This window comes from Macaca mulatta, chromosome 18 (genome assembly GCF_049350105.2).
Source record: "Macaca mulatta isolate MMU2019108-1 chromosome 18, T2T-MMU8v2.0, whole genome shotgun sequence".
Taxonomy (NCBI): Eukaryota; Metazoa; Chordata; class Mammalia; order Primates; family Cercopithecidae; genus Macaca; species Macaca mulatta.
Window position 1 is genome coordinate 74,876,277 of NC_133423.1, and position 13,788 is coordinate 74,890,064.

General features: G+C 42.8%; 1 protein-coding gene and 1 long non-coding RNA gene across 13 annotated transcripts in view; both read right to left on the reverse strand.

Moving 5' to 3' along the window:
* Positions 1-13,788, reverse strand: part of DLGAP1 (DLG associated protein 1) — a 968,455-nt gene that overhangs the window by 162,126 nt on the left and 792,541 nt on the right. The gene's annotated exons all lie outside the window — the stretch shown is intronic.
* LOC144336419 (uncharacterized) lies at positions 7,574-11,410 on the reverse strand. The gene is made up of 2 exons (XR_013408208.1): positions 10,706-11,410; positions 7,574-8,056 (listed from the first exon to the last, which is right to left on the reverse strand). It is a non-coding gene; the product is annotated as an uncharacterized LOC144336419 (long non-coding RNA).

The window sequence follows — 13,788 nt, forward strand, 5'->3', positions numbered from 1 at the left end:
CATGCCACCACAACTGGCTTTCTTATATTTTTTAAAAATAGCACTTATCACTGCAGTTATCTCATTGATTTTACATCTGCTTCCTTGTTTACATCTGTCCTCCTCATTAGAATATAATCAGAATGAGAGCAGGAACCTGGTCTGTTTTCTTTGCTACTGGAACTCCTCTGCCTAGAAGTTTGTAGCATAGAGCAAACACACAAAAAATATTTACTAAATGAAAAAGTGATCATTCCCAAGTATCCTCAAGGAGGATCTTATCAATCCCAGCAAATGTACTTCAAATATGTTATTTCCATTATGGATGTTATTGAGCTGAGTACTCAGATTTCATTATATTGACCACTGTCTATTTCTACTTAGAGGCTGTTCTTTATAAGGAGTTAGTCAAAATCTATGTGTAGAGTGAATACATGTAACTTATAGTAAATTTTTAGGTGTTTTAGGGTTCCAGTGTTGGCAAGGTCTCTGAGAAGTAAGTTTATTGGCTACTTGGAGACAAAATTATGCCCTAAATGGACTTCAAGAAATATTAGTTAGTTAACTTTATATTCAAATACCTCAATAATCTGCAGTTCTCTTGTCTCAACTGTCATCACCCTGGGCCAAATTATGACAGCAATGTTCACACGAAACTGTATGATAAGGCACAATAGAGAAAGAGGAACTAAAAAAGAACTTCAGCCTTTAATATCCTTTTTCTAAGTTATTCCCTTGCTGCAGCTGGAGTGACTTTTTCTAAAGCTCATGTAATAGCCTTCCAAGTCTTATTTTATTCATTTATTTTTTAGATGAAGTTTCACTATATTGCTTAGGCTGGTCTCCAACTGCTGTGCTCAAGTGATCCTCTTGCCTCAGACTTCCAAGTAGCTGGGATTATAGGCATGTACCACAGTGCCCAGTGAAATTCTTAAGATAAAAAGCCTTAACATTACCTGCAAAACCCTCTATCATGTCAGTTATAGGTGAATAAAAATTGCCACAAATTCTTCCATACTCCTCCCACAGAGAGGTGGAGGCTGTGTCTCCTCTCCTTGAATCTGGGTAAACTCTGTGGCTGCTTTTCACCATTAGAATACAGAGGAAATGATGCTCTCTGCCCAGATCTCATGAAACAGGCAGCTTGCCCTCTGGTCTCATGGAGCACTCCTTCTGGGAAGCCTGAGACAGCAGGTTACAAGTCCTAAGACAGTTCTGATGGAAAGGCCACGTGCAGACACTCTGATAAACATCAGCTGAGCCTAAGCGTCAAGTTTAGGCAGAAGGAAGAAGCTATAATATCTATTTTTTTTTTTTTTTTTTTTTTGAGACAGAGTTTCACTTTGTTGCCCAGACTGGAGTGCAGTGGCACGGTCTTGGCTGACTGCAACCTCCGCCTCCTGGGTTCAAGCAATTCTCATGCCTCAGCCTCTCATGCCTGGCTGATTTTTTTGTATTTTAGAAGAGATAGGGTTTCACCATGTTGCCCAGGCTGGTCTCGAACTCCTGAGCTCAGGCAATCCACTCATGTCGGCCTCCCAAAGTGCTAGGATTACAGGCGTGAGCCACTGCACCCGGCCAGCTGTAAGGTCTTGAGGAGACTGTTGGTGAAGCCTGGGAACACCGAAAATTGTCACTGGGGCCTGGAGAAAAGGTAGTGGCAGAGAATTTGCCAACATTATCACTTGTAGTAATGTGGAAAATAGAAAATATACTCAATGAACCCATGGATTTTAGTAAGAAAATTCCTAGGCAGAATGCTTAAAGTGCCATTTTTATTTTAAAAGTTTTTTTTTTTTTTTTTTTTTGAGACAGAGTCTTGCTCTGTCCCCCTGGTTGGAGTGCAGTGGCGCGATCTCGGCTCACTGCAAGCTCCACCTCCCGGGTTCCCGCCATTCTCCTGCCTCAGCCTCCCAAGCAGCTGGGACTATAGGCGCCCGCCACCGTGCCCGGCTCATTTTTAAAAAAATATTTTTAGTAGAGATGGGGTTTCACCGTGTTAGCCAGGATGGTCTCGATCTCCTGCCTTTGTGATCCACCCGCCTCGGCCTCCCAAAGTGCTGGGATTACAGGCGTGAGCCACCGTGCCCGGCCTAAAAGTTTTTTTAAAAGCTACACTAATAAAAGGTGCAGGTAGAGAAAGACAAGTCAAAAAAGAACTGTTCAGTTTTCAAACAAAATTTGGAGACAATAAAGAGCTAGAATGTGTTGAGTAAAACAAAACAAAACAAAACAAAAATTGTTTTAACATTCCTAGGGGGTGGCTGTAAAATACTTTTATATGCCTGTACCTCATAGAGTTTCTAAAATAGACAAAAAGGCTTTTAAGAATCCTAAGGGTGGCCGGGCACGGTGGCTCAAGCCTGTAATCCCAGCACTTTGGGAGGCCGAGAGGGGCGGATCACGAGGTCAGGAGATCGAGACCATCCTGGCTAACACGGTGAAACCCCGTCTCTACTAAAAAATACAAAAACTAGCCGGGTGAGGTGGTGGGCGCCTGTAGTCCCAGCTACTCTGGAGGCTGAGGCAGGAGAATGGCGTAAACCCAGGAGGTGGAGCTTGCAGTGAGCTGAGATCGTGCCACTGCACTCCAGCCTGGGCGACAAAGCGAGACTCCGTCTCAAAAAAAAAAAAAAAGAAGAAAGAAAAAAAGAATCCTAAGGGTATTGTCCCACAGCACCCCAACTCTGAGCCTAGACCAAAGAAGGGACTGTCTTGAAGAGAATTGTGGATGTGTGTTTCATTTAACAGAATGAAACCTAATAAGATTCAAAGGATGCCCACAAAGATTACAAGAGAAGTGTATTGGTACACACATAAATCAGCTTGCAGAAAGCAGGCAGAGGTAAAGTGCAAAGAGTCCTTAGAGCCCCCAAACTTTTATGGGTGAAACATAAACTGAGAAGATTATTCAGCTGAAAGTGCTATTTCCTATGGAAAGGGGACAACTCAGAAGGTGCAACAAGAGTCTAGAGGGTGGATCCAAGAGCTGCAGAGAATCATTCCGGAGAGTAGCACTGGGCCCTGTAGCCAAGGAACTGGCAGCATGTGAATTTCAGACTTGCTATGGTAATACCTGGCGTATAGCTGTTTATCCACTCTTTGAGTGGGAGTATCCCAAGCACTTATCCCATCCCTGTATTATCAGTATATGTTGGGCATATATGAGGCAGATACCTTGTGTTTTTAGTTCACAGGTCTTCATATTGAGAGAAATTGTACTAGACAACAGCATCAAATGGGCCCCATCAGCAACTGAACCTTATTTAGATGGTAAGAACCTGAATCTCAAACTTGAGCTTGGGATGAGGTAAGTCTTTAGAAGGGGTGAGTATATTCTGCCTTACAGAAGATGTGAATAATTTGTGTCCAGAGGCTGAAGCATGGATGACTAATCATGGCCACAAATTATTTAAAACTCTTCCCATTCAGAGGTGGCATCTTCGTTATTCCCTTTGATCTGAGTGGGCTTGTGGACTGCTTTGGCCATCACTAGGAATATGATGGAAATGATGCTCTGCCAGCATCTGGGCTCAGACCTTAAGACCTTAAGATTTCCTATCTCTTGGATAGGAAAGGTCAATCTAAACTGGAAGCCGTGAACTGACATGTAAGGGGTCTTGAAGCCGCAAGGCTGCCAATTACAGGTGCTCTAATCAACAGTTACCATATTGCTATTGATCAGGACCCCACACTCCCAGCCATGGAAATCAAGGTGCCAGGCATGTGAATAATGCCGTCTTGGACTCTCTAGGCCAGCCTGTGATGGTTAGTTTGTGTGTCAACTCAACTGGGTCATGAGGTGCCCAGAGATTTGAACAAACATTATTCAGAGTGTGTGTGAAGGTGTTTCTGGATGAGATTAACATTTGGATCAGTTCATTGAGTAAAGCAGACTTCCCTCCCTAAGGTGTGTGGTTCTTGTCCAATCAGTTGAAGTCCTGAATAGAACAAAAAGGCCAAGTAAGACAGAATTCTCTCTCCCTGCTGAGACATCAGTCTTCTCCTCCTTTTGGACTTCCACTTGAACTGGAACTTACGTAATTGCTCTCCAGGTTCTCAGGTCTTTGGACCCAGATTGGAACTATACCATTGGCTCTCCTGGGTTTCCAGCTTGCTTGCTGACTGCAGATCTTGGGAATTCTCAGCCTACATAATTATGGGTCAGTATACATATATGCACACACACACACATATATGGATATACTATTTCTCTGGAGAACTCTGACTACTACACCAACTTCTAGCTGAATGTGAAACAGAAGAATTGCCCAGCTGAACCCTGCCTACATTCCTGATTCAAAATCATAAGGTATAATACAAGGATTGTTTTTCAGCTGCTCCACATTGGGGTAATAAGGTATGTAGCAACAGATGACAGACATAGTCAGCTGTGCATACATTTTCTGGCTACACATGTGCCCTGTCCCTTAGCTCTTGGTACTCCAGCCACATCACCCTTTCAGTTCTACTAATATTTAATGCAGAATTATCACGTGCCATCCCTCACCCTTCTTGATCCTTTGACTCCCAGCTAATGAGGGTTTTCTCAGGGAATTTCTCCCTGAGCCTCTAGATTAGTCACTTTGTTACAGTAGATTCTCCCACAAGAACTGTTTCTTTGTTTCAGTGCAGTTATCTCTGTGATTATTTGATTGATGCTAGTCTCCACCCCTAAATGGTAAACTGCATGAGAACAAAGGGTAAGACTGCTTTTGATCACCAGTGAATTCCCCGAGTTCAGCACCATGTCTGGACATAGTAAGTGCAGAATAAATATTTGTCAAGAAGGTGAATGAAATATTTGAAGCAACTGATAAAGACTCCCTTCTCACCATAGCTTTTAATAACCATGTCAATATTCTTTTCTTTGCACCTTGTGAAAATCTGGGTTCTCAGCCATTGTAACTGGGGAAAGACAGTGTGACTTAATATGAGGCCACTGGTCCTGCTTTGCTATTGTCTGTGAAGGCAGCTAAGCACAACTGAAGTTGCTGGAGTTCCTTTTTGTAACCGCTGGGGAAGAGGAAGCATAAGAGAGCCTCTGGGTGTGTGGGCGCAGGAATGCATAGAGAAAAAAGTAATCAGTGCCTGTTCACATTTATGTCTGTAGTTGGAAGTTAGAGAGCTCTCCTAAAAGTCTAAAGAAAATCGTGGATGCTCAAACTGTTTAAAATGTTTCTCAATTTAAGTTTAGAAACAATTTGTTACTAGATCAGGAGCTCTTCCCCCACCCCCACCCCCTTCCTCTAAAAATGGAAGAAGTAATTGCTGCTTCCTGAGTCCTGATAGCTAGGTAAATTCTGTACCTTCCATACCCATTGCTCTCAGTATTATTTTCTTAATACCTTATCTGTATTCCTACTGTTTAAAAATGCATTCCCCTACTTAGCTCTATGGATATGGAAAATACATGCTCCGCTGGAAATAGTCCTTAAAATATCTGCTCTACTTAAAGATTACTTTATCATTTTTGCGGTGTATAAAATAAGCCCAGGTCTCTACAAGTGCCCTTTATGTAATTTCCATTTCATAAATTTAAAAAATATTTTGTTTTACCTCTTTATATTTCTCCTAATAATGACCTCCAAATGGGTCTGTGTACAATATTTCATTAAATGGGTTTAGTAGGGTTCCAACTGGAGAAAAGAGGATTTCCATTTCTCCATAATATTCTTGCTCTTTCAAGAAGAAAACACCTCCACCGTAGCAGGGCTAATATGTAGACAGGCATATTCCATATCATTTACGTAAGTTAACACATTCTGAGGCTCTGCCCATTTCCATTTCTCTGATTTGTCCTCCCTCCCTGAGTGCACAATACTGCATTTGTCCCTTTTGAACATGTAACAGATTAAAGAGCTGGGCAGGAGGCAGATGTAGGGGCACCTTTGATCTCTCATCCTTGGAGGTTAAGGGAGGGCAGACACCTGGCGGTTGCCGAGCTGGAAACAAAACACAGGCCCGGACTGGAATTACCTTAAAGGGAGCCCGACTCCAACCGCAGAGGCAGCTGGAAGCGCTGAATGAGCACCGGGGGAAGAGAGCCCCGCGGTCAGGCAGAGGACGCAACAGAGTCCTAACAATGTGATCCAGGCTAGCCCAGAGTTGGTTAGAATAATCTTTCCTACGCAGAAAGACCCAGGAAACTTTCCAGGAAAGACTAGGCAGCCGCATTAAGAAAAAATGAAAAGTAAATCTTTTGCAAATAATATCACAAAACTTCCAGCTGTGCACAAATACTGAAGGACAATTTTGATGACAATGCAGGAAGCTTTCAAAGAAAGGATTTTTAAACATATTTTTTCCTTTGTGAAACTCTTGTTAGTAAGGATTTCACCTTTGCCCCAGGATGCTGCCAATGTTCTTAGTCAAAGCCAGACCCGAGTTTCCTATGATTCTTCGGTGACACTGCATTGCCCCCTGGCGTTTGTGTGCTGTTGTTACGCCACACATATAAAGCCCAAAGAACACCTACCAATCCGAGGAAGGATGCAGCTCATTGTTTCATCTACATGGAGAAACCTCTCTGAAAACACAGGATCAGAGAATGCAGCTCTAAATGGCAAATCTAGACCTGGTTTGACAAGACATGGAATGAAACTCTGCAATTAAAACTCCTTCCTTTTCCATCCTTAGAATCTCCTGAGATGTTCAAGTAGCTCTGGAAAGAAACTGATTAGATTCTAATCTGTCAATTTAAACAGTTTTTTTAAACAACTTTAAAATTTGTTTTAGAGAGAGGGTCTTGCTCTGTCATTCAAGCTGCAGTGCAGTGGTGCAATCACAGCTCACTGCAATTTCGAACTCCTGGGCTCAAGGGAATCCTCCTGCCTCAGCCTCCATAGTAGCTGGGACTACAGGTGCCCGCCACTACACCCTGCTAATTTTCTTATTTTTCAATTTTTTTTTTTTTTTTTCGAGATGAGGTCTCACTGTGTTGTCCAGGCTGGTACTCCTGACCTCAAGTGATCCTCCTGCTTAGTTTCCCAGAGCTCTGAGATTACATGCCTGAGCCACTGTGCCCTGTCGCTAATCTGTCAATTTTTTTTTTTTTTTGGAGACAGGATCTCAATCTGTTGCCCAGGCTGGAGTGCAGTGGTGCATCTCAGCTCACTGCAACCTCCACCTCTCAGGCTCAAGTGATTCTCTTGCCTCAGCCTTCTGAGTAGCTGGGATTACAGACATGCGACACCACCACCCAGCTGATTTTTGTATTTTTAGTAGTAGAGGCCATCCTGGGCAACATGGTGAAACCCTGTCTCTACTAAAAATACAAAAATTAGCTAGGCGAGGTGGCAGGCGCTACTTGGGAGGCTGAGGTAGGAGATCGCTTGAACCTGGGAGGCAGAGCTTGCAGTGAGCTGAGATCGCACCACTGCACTCCAACCTGGGCAACACAGTGAGACTCTGTCTCAAAATAAATAAATAAAAAAGAAACAGAATGTTCTACATAATATTTGACATGTTAGTATTTGTACAGCATCTTTGAACAAAGGCTGACAAATCCTCCTTACAAGTGATAGATAAGTGTTTGTTGAATGAAAATAAATATTGTACAATTTCACTCTTTAAGAAAGACAATGCAGACTGGTTTTACGGTTCCAAACTTTCCAGATGTTTTTCTTATTTTGCACTGCATCTTTAAAATCTTGCATATTATTGATACGGGAGTGCTGGGAAGGGAAGAGCGTGATCCCTTTAAATGATACGGAAGAAGGGAAGGAAAGTGCTGGGTAAAGAAGGGCGTGGTCCCTGGCTAGGGCTCTATCCCCACGGACCTAGGTGAGGACAGGCACTCCCGCCTTCCTGCCCAAATGTTGCATTTTCCAAGACCACCTTGGCCCACCACAACCCCATCCTGCGCCCATAAAAACTCGAGACCCTAGCAAGGAAAAAACACAAGCGACTGGACGTCTTGAGAAACACATCGGCAGAAGAAGACACAAGTGGTTGGTCATGTGTCTGGTCATTCGAGAGCATGTCTGCGGAAGAGCACATCCATAGACTCCGGCACGGCGGCAGGCCATCCACCCGCGACAGGACATCCACCCGCGACAGGACATCGATCGGCGACCTGCGGAATGAGGCGGAGTTTGGCCGGAGCAGTCAAAGGAGAGCCGGGCAGCGAGTGGCCCAACTCTAGGGGAAGGCCTTCTTCCTTCTGGTCTCCTCAAGGGCTGAGAACTACTTCTACTCAACACAACTTTCCACTCATTCTCCAAACCCCCACGTGATCCAATTCTTCCGGTGCACCAAGGCAAGAACCCGGATACAGAAAGCTCTCTGTCCTTGTGATGAGGAAGGGGATCTAATTGAACTAACACAAGCGGCCTATAGACGGCTAAACTAAAAGAGCACCCTGTAACACACGCCCATTGGGGCTTCAGCTGTCAACGTTCACCCCAGACACTGCCGTGGGGTCGGAGTCCTGCAGCCTGCCTGTCTGTGTGCTCCCCTAGAGGTTTGAGCAGTGAGGCACTGAAGAAGTGAGCCACATAGGGTGTGCGGTGGGGACAAGGGAACATTTCGCATTTCATTATGATGATAGGAAAAGTGCATATTGTTTAAAAACAAAACAAAACCAAACCCCTAAAAATTGTATTGCTGGAGTAAGACGATCAAAGTGAGATCGTTTTAACTACCGTCTTTTAAAGTGTGTCTGCAAAGCATATTCAGACTTATACAACATGGAACAGTGGATGACTAGAGAGATAAATGGTGCCAATAGCTACGAACAACTGTGCAAAATTATACATCCTGTGGGAGCCTGGAAACAGATATTCATTTTCAAGAGAAGAGGCTAGAAAATGGAGACCTCTGATGTGATTTCAAAAGACGTGCAATCACCAATGAGCACTCTTTGACTTCCTGGGAATTTCTCTGCATTACAAGCAAACCTGGCAACTGATAACTTCCTGGACAGCTGTTTCTCCCATTTATTCCCCCAATTCTTTTTTGGTAGTTGTCAGCTAAATCTTTACGTGAGTGTAATCTCTACCCTGCAGAAAGAAATTCATCCTAGAAGTTTTCATTTTCATTTGGCAAAGGATTTGCAAAAATGGTGATTGTTCTCTAAGCCTAAAGTGAAAATTCAAGGGTTTGTTTTCTACAAGTGCAATCAAGCATAATATAGTGGTATCTTTATGAGAAATTTCTAAGTAATGGCTAGTTCAGTGTGCCTAAATGTAAATCACAATTCTGATTACACATGCTTGTATTAACCATATCCTGAAATTAATGTTTGCTAACTGTCATTTAAGCAAAACGTGCTTTCTTTGGTTGGTAAATCATCTAACATTAACTCTCCCATAACTAAGCACACTGAGATCAAGGTCAATCTGCTAGTTTGATTTTAGTTTACCTTATTAAGAACATCTAAGTTTAGCTTGCTTGGCTCTTGATTGAAACTGTTTAATAATCTCCCACTGCTCTTCGCAAAACTGTCAAAATCCTTAATGTGGCTTACAACATTCTGGGCTACCTGAGCCGGTATTACTTCTAGTTTTGTCTTGGATCACTCCCATCCCTTGTTTCTTTTTCCCACCTTCCCTCCCCTCCCCATCTCTGTGTTCTAGTCACTCTAGCCTTCTTTTAGTTACTCAGAATTTTATATTCATTCCTGCCTCTGGCCTTTGCTCTTTGCTACTTTTTTTTTTTTCCACCTGGAATTCAAGTCAGACTTCCTTGAGGAAGAAGCAATTTATTTTCTTTGATCATACAGCTCATGGTTGCCTAGGATCATAATACCCCTATCTCTTTCTCTCTCTTTACAGTACTTGCAGCAACTATAAACATTTTATGTATAAACACTACAAGAAAAAAAGCTCTCAGATTATTTGCCTTTGAAGTCAGAGCAGAGGCTGGGTCAGTGTTATTGCTGTATCCTCAGGAGCAGCCTCGTGCCTGGCACATGTTAGGTGCTCCATAAATGCTTGTTAAATAAGGAAAGGGATTTGTAATTCCACCTGACTCCAGTTGGCAATGCATGTTTTCCTGCTTCATGGCTGCACTTGAGCAGAAATGGCAACCATGCCACAAAAGGTTGATTATTTTAGTCTGAGACGGAGCCAGTTGTTTTCATAAAGGTTGAAAACAGATTTTGCATTTGTACTCCTTAAGTGCTTTTGAAACAGATATATTCTCCCACACATACTCATTCACAAATAATGGGAATATGATCTTTAAGAGAACCTAAGTAAATATAGTCTTGATGAAGTAATTCCATTTTAAATAATCTATTTTAAAGAAATAGTCATAGATTATTTTACTCCTGCCCTCATGTAGTTTATTCTTAGCAGAGCAGGAATAATAATTTCTTAAAAGCCAGGATCACACACCCCCTTGGGCAAAACCTGGAAATGATTCATATTTCACTCACAGTAGAAGCCAAATCCTTTCAATTGCCAACAGAGTCCTGCATAATTCATGTTATTTGTATATTTCATTTTTTTCTTTAAAATTTTCTGCATTGAGATATTTGTTCAGGAAAAACAAAAGCATTATTAGAAAGGAAAGAGGGACATTCAGAAAGCAGATTTGAAAAGTTAATATTCTTTTTTTAATAATTGAAAATAAGTTATGAAGACGAGATTTCTTTTAGAAGTTTTTTTCAGTGGGAGAAAATGTGATTATTACTAATCATTCAATTGCTGATTAGACACACGCGCGCGCGCACACACACACACACACACAGGCAAGAATTTGCTCTTTTACTTCTACATACCTATTTCTTGAAGGTTAATGAGAGCCGGGCACGGTGGCTCATGCCTGTAATCCCAGCACTTTGGGAGGCCAAGGCGGGTAGATCACCTGAGGTCAGGAGTTCGAGACCAGCCTGGGCAATATGGAGAAACCCTGTCTCTACTAAAAGTACAAAATTAGCCGGGCATGGTGGCAATGCCTGTAATGCCAGGTACTCTGGAGACTGGGACAGGAGAATCACTTGAACCTGGAGGCAGAGGGTGCGGTGAGCCAAGAGCTCGCCATTGCGAGCAACATTGCCTGGGCAACAGAGCGAAACTCCATCTCAAAAAAAAAAAGTTAATGAGAAACAGGTAGATAAACCCAGGAGTGTTTAAGACTTTTAGAGACCACTCGCAACTAAGTTCTAGTTCTTACTTTGTATTTCTCTTGAAGTTATGGTGTTCTCCCTAATCTTCTTGTATCTGTTTCAGTCATTCATCAATAGTGGTGGCAAGCACATGTCCCTCATCAAGGCAGACTCAACCTTGATGAGCAGATAAGAACCTCCTTCAAGACTCCTCCTTTTACTGTAGTCTACTTTCTCGCTGGCCACCTCCCCTGGTGGATTTCCACAGGAGTTCTTTCCTCTCCATCCCCAGCACCATGCCTGCGGCAAGTCCTTATCTCCTCTTGCCTGTTATATTCCGAATGGTTTTTCTGTCTTCAGTCTTTTGCCTCTTTAATTCATTCTACATTAGAGTGAATGATACTCTAAGATACAGATTACTTCCTACTGGCAAAAGGATAAAGTTCAAGGTCTATCTCAGTCCAGATCCAACCTCGTCTTCTGTGGTTCCCTAGGCCCTATTCTTTAGCTTCTTTCTTTCCTTCATACACCTTGTACTTACATGCCTTCACACCTGTGTGTGTGTGCCTGGGGAGCCCCTCCCCAGTTTCTTTTCACATTCAGGGCTCAATTCACTGCCTTTGACAGTGATGGCTCCCTAGTCCTCCTCCAGCACAAACCTATCTTTTAACACTTTGCGTATCTCTATTAGGCCCTTACTGGATGGCATTGTAATTGATCATATTTCTGTTGCCCTCAGTGACCTGTTTGTTCTACTAAAGCATTGTTCCCATTGGTTATTGTGTACTGTCACTCTTTAGAAGCACGAATTGATAGTAAACCATGGTTGACAGCAGAGAGCTATTCTAGTAAACAGCTATTGTAATAACTATTGTTAGTACACAGATTGCTGTTGTGAACAAGAGGAGGATGATTGCTACTCTTTTTTTTTTTTTTTTTTTTTGATGGAGTCTCACTCTGTCACCCAGGTTGGAGTGCAGTGGCGCAATCTTGGCTCACCGCAACCTCTGCTTCTTGGGTTCAAGTGATTCTCCTGACTCAGCTTCCTGAGTAGCTGGGACTACAGGCACGTCCCACCACGCCCAGCTTATTTCTTATTTTTAGTAGAGACGGGGTTTCACCATGTTGGCCAGGCTGGTCTCGAACTTCTGACCCTAAGTTATCCGCCTGCCTTGGCCTCCTAAAGTGCTGGGAGGACAGGAATGAGCCACCACGCCTGGCCGATTGCTACTCTTAAAACTGCTGCCATTGCCAGGCATGGTGGCGCATGCCTGTAATCCCAGCACTTTGGGAAGCAGAGGTGGGAGGATTGCTTGAGGCCAGGAGTTTGAGAACAGCCTGGGCAACAGAGTGAGATCTTGTCTTTATTATATATATATATTTTAATTATTTTCCTTTTTAACAAAGAGCAGCCTATAAAATCAAGCTGCAGACATAGAAGCCAGTAGTTGTGCCAATCAAGTTCAAAATGGCAGCCCCATCTTTCCTTCTCTGCCAGCTGCATGCACAGTAAGGAGCAGACAAGATAGCGCAGGCCAAGGAGAAAGTTCATTTGCATAATAAGATTAGGGTGGGGCAGCCAGCCTTCCCTGCCCACAATGTAAATGTCACACTTAATTGAACCAATCTGTGAGCGTTACGTAAATCAGACACCGCCTCCTCAAACCTGACTATAAAATCCGGCACATCTACCACTGGCCGGTCCTCTGGAAAGACCCCTCTCTCTCACTACAGAGAGAGCTGTTTTCCTTTCTCTTTCTTCCTCCTTCTTTTGCCTGTTAAACTTCTGCTCCTAAACTCCTCATGTGTGTCCATGTCCTAAATTTTCCTGCAGCGAGATGACAAATGCTGGGTATTTACTCCAGACAATGTAGCAGCTTCAGTATGAGCTGGTTTCAAGGTCCTACAAAAACCCCTTTTACAATGAGCAACTTCCTTCCTTCACACCTCTGCCTTAAAGGAATCAAGGATTTTTCCTTGATAATACCATTACCCTCAAGCCCATGCCAATTTTTCGGAAGAAATGGTGAGGTCAGTATACAAAAACAAACATTAACCAATTAATTAGAAAAAGTACTCTTCTAATTAATTTAAAGCATTTTTTATGGTTTAAAATCCCAAATTCAACAGGGTAGTCACTGAAAACTTTCTCTTCTATCTGTGTTTCCAATCACCAGATTTCTCTCCCTGAATGCAGTGTTCTCAGTTTTCATGTGTATTGACATACTTTTTCTTTCCCATTGCCGTTTATAGATACATTTTCTGTTACCACCACCTTTTAAACTCTTATTTTGAGACGAATTCCACTCATACGGAACCTCCAGGATATTCCTGGAATATCTTCTGTAGTGACTTCCATCCCTGTTTCACTGGGCTTTCTATCCCATCCTCTGAGATTTCAACATTCATGTTCATGGTCTCACAAATTTCCCCAACTTCAAGAATCTTTATCTCCAGTTCCTCAACCACCAGTCCAGTCATACCTCAGACACCAGCAGTTCTCCAAACAACTCCATTTCTAAATTATGGAAGAGTCAAGAACTCCTTGGATAACTGTCCCTTTATCCTACACTCTAGTCACTCCTTCACGTCCACTGAATCCGCCCGAGGGCCATTTGTGAACCCTAGCCTGGCTCTATTTTGCCTCGGCGAATCAGCTCTCTACTGTTTTCATTTTTGTCTTAACCTGACCCAGACCTTCAAGACTAGCCATTCCAACAAGAGAATTCTCTGTCCTCTTCCCTACCAGTTATATC